The following is a 3,430-nucleotide window of genomic DNA, read 5'->3' on the forward strand; positions in this document are numbered from 1 at the left end:
CTTCTGTCCTTTGTGTACGCTATTGCTCCTGTACATATTTCAAAACAAAAATGTTTTGGGAAAAAAGAAGGGGGGAAATGTAATTTTTAGATTTAATCTGGAAGCCACCAACGGTGAACTGTATTACGTTTCACTTGAGGTTTCATGATACTGAAGCAAAACTTTATCCAAATTATTCAGGCCTTTTTGTTGAAATTGTTTGCAGGTATATATTATTACCATTAAATGTTTTTCACCGATCTATTTAAGTGTTTCTTCAAGATCTAGGGTTTCTATTTTTTGGCTACAATTGCAATTTGCTTGATAGCCCAGTCATCTTTCATGCACTGCAGCTAATTTGCTGCTCTTCGAGGATGTTGATTTCTAAAAACACGTGGGGTTTGCTGACTACTCGGTCCATACTGCCTCAGCTGTTTAGAGAAGTTGTATCGAAAGGTTTTCTGAGAGCAGGACAGCCATTAAGGTCACTGAAGAAGCAGTCTGAATTGCTACATTTTTACATATAAGTAGGTCAGTTACCTACTTGAGTGGGTGCACAAATTAATTCTCATGCGGGACGAGTTGTTCTTAGTTATCACGTGGGTGACTTCCCATGTCATGGGGCGCTTCTCTGTGTCCGTTTAAAATTCAGACTAAATTTCTGGGTTGACAACAGATGCAGCAGGGAACTTGCTGCACAATAAACTGCCATGGCTTCTGCCTGTTCCTAGATTTTAGATTAATAATAGTTAATGTATACTGATTTGGATAAAATGGCAAAATCAAAAAGTACTACTAGGAAGATACAGGCATGCTTACTGTCTTGAAGCAGAGATTCTTTGACTGATCTTGAAGAAAAAAAACCTTCAAGTGAGAATGGAGAAGCAGATGCTAAGTATTTTCCACATTCTCCAAGTAGAATGGAGAGGTTTCCTAGGGACATACATAAGCAGTAGAATAAATGATTCTGTTCATTTAAGTAGTTGGGGGGGACAGGTTGTCTTTTTTCTGTCAAGATGAGATCATATTGGATTTTTTTTCTGCTGTCGTACTAAAAAGAAATCAGACCATCTAAATGAAATATTCCACCTAGCTGTTCTGAATGAATAGGTTGAATGAAGCTTCGTTGAGGTAAGAACGTATGCTTAAACATCACCTTTCTCCCAAGCAATCTGGAAGTTCAGTAGGTGAAAGAAGTTTCCCAAGGAGTTGATTTCTATGGTAAGTGGCTTTCCCCCCTTCCTTAAATGCTAAAAGGAGGATTCTTCTTTTTGGTGCAGGTGAGTCCTTAGATTAGCAAAGGAAAATCTGTGATGAAGACGCTGTTTCACTGGTGTCAGGACTGCAGTGGAGGAAACTGTAAGTGGGTCAGTGTGAGAGAGGGGAGAAGTTGCCTTCTGAGTTCTTGTAAGTTCATAAAAGCCCTTTGCTTCATATTCTTCCCTCCTACCAGTACTTGCTGTGACCACAAAAATAAATAAAAAAAGGCTGAGGCTTTGGCTGCACAGAAAAATGGTCCAAAAGTATTATAACATGCAGAGGTTTTCTCCCCTCACCCCTGCTGCCCCCCCCTTGTGATTTTTGAGGAGTTGGTCATGTTTTCTTAACCCGGGATGGATAAAGGCCAGGATATTGTTTCTTATTAGACCTCTCCTCCAGAAATGGAACTTAAAGTATCCCTCAAAAAAGCTCTGTTCCTGAGGGATTTAGCTGGCCCTTCCCTGAGCTGGTAGGGGATGGGGAGAGGAGTGTTGCAAACTGAGGCTTCTTGGAAACCAGACCCCGGGAGAATCTATTATGGAAATGAGCAGGGGACAACTCCAGCTGATATTTGTGATGGGAAAAAAAAAAAAAAGGTAATTCAAGTGTCTTTAAGTCTTCAGGACAAGAGGAAATGGGCACAAATTTGTACTTAAGAAGTTCCATCTAAGCACGAGGAGGAACTTTTTCACTTTGAGGGTGGCAGAGCACTGGAACAGGCTGCCCAGAGAGGTGGTGGAGTCTCTGTCTCCAGAGACATTCAAAACCCACCTGGACATGTTCCTGTGCAACCTGCTCTGGGTGGACCTGCTTTGGCAGGGGGTTTGGACTAGATGATCTCCAGAGGTACCTTCCAACCCCATATCATTCTGTGATTCTGTGTTTCCAAAAGAGCTTGCATGGCCTGGGTGGTACTGGTGCTACCTGCTTATGGATCTTTCTGAAAAGAGGGGAAGGAAAGGGGTTAAATGGAGAGCAAACCTGCGAAGGCCCCGCTGAGGGCATCCTGGGCCAATTTGGAATGAGGGGTACCTGTCCCTTAGAAATGAGTTTTTGTGGTGGGCTCAGCAACGTAGTTGACTGGTTTCTGTTGAAGAAAAGTGATGTTTACACGAACCTTCCTGTGAGTTAGCAGTGCTGCCTGTGCTGGGCCACAGTGAGGTGCAATATTGGTGTTTACTGCAGCCGGGGCCTGCACTGCTCCCCTGGGTGGTGGTCGGGAGCCCCTCAGTCTTCCAAAAATGCCCGGGGACTTGTATCTCTGTATTTACAGGTGGTTTGAGCTACTGAAAGTGATGTTTAGAGGTAAAAAACCAAACCCTATTCAAGTTTCTTGATGTATGTTTTAAGTAAAACTATTGGGTTTGCTTATTTATTAAGCTTTGGGAGCTTTTATTATTTTAAAATTATACTTTAAAATTTTGTGGTAAACTAAAATGTGCTGTGTTGTACATGTACTTGAGCAGTTTTTCTTATTTGCTGAAACTTTGAAGTCCGAGCAACTCGCTCAATTTTTTGAGTATCAAATGGAAGGAAGAAATGCATCGTTTATGTATGTTACAAGCTGTACAAGTCTAAGCGACTGGAGGGGCACACTTGTGATTCTCCTCCTCTACTCCGCTCTGGTGGTCCATTACCTCTGGTGAGGCCCCACCTGGAGTACAGTGTCCAGCTCTGGAGCCCTCAGCACGGGAAGGGCATGGACCTGTTGGAGCAGGTCCAGAGAGGGCCACGAAGGTGATCAGAGGACTGGAGCACCTCTCCTACGAGGACAGGCTGTGGGAGAGTTGGGGTTGTTCAGCCTGCAGAGGAGAAGGATCTGGGGAGATCTTATTATGGCCTTCCAGGGGCCTACAGGAAAGCTGGAGGGGGACTTTTTACAAGAGAATGTAATGATAGGATGAGGGGTAGGGGTTTTAAACTGAAAAAGGGGAGATTTAGATTAGATATTAGGAAGAAATTCTTTACTGTGAGGGTGGTGAGACACCGGAACAGGTTGCCCAGGGAAGCTGTGGATGCCCCATCCCTGGAGGTGTTCAAGGCCAGGCTGGATGGGGCTTTGAGCAACCTGGTGTAGTGGGAGGTGTCCCTGTCCATGGCAGGGGGGTTGGAACTCGATGATCTTTAAGGTCTCTTCCAATCTCGACCGTTCTATGATTCCCCGTGTGCAGTGGTTTGCACAGTGGCATGG

Source organism: Calidris pugnax, unplaced genomic scaffold (assembly GCF_001431845.1).
Source record: "Calidris pugnax isolate Ruff unplaced genomic scaffold, ASM143184v1 scaffold44, whole genome shotgun sequence".
In the NCBI taxonomy this organism is placed as follows: domain Eukaryota; kingdom Metazoa; phylum Chordata; class Aves; order Charadriiformes; family Scolopacidae; genus Calidris; species Calidris pugnax.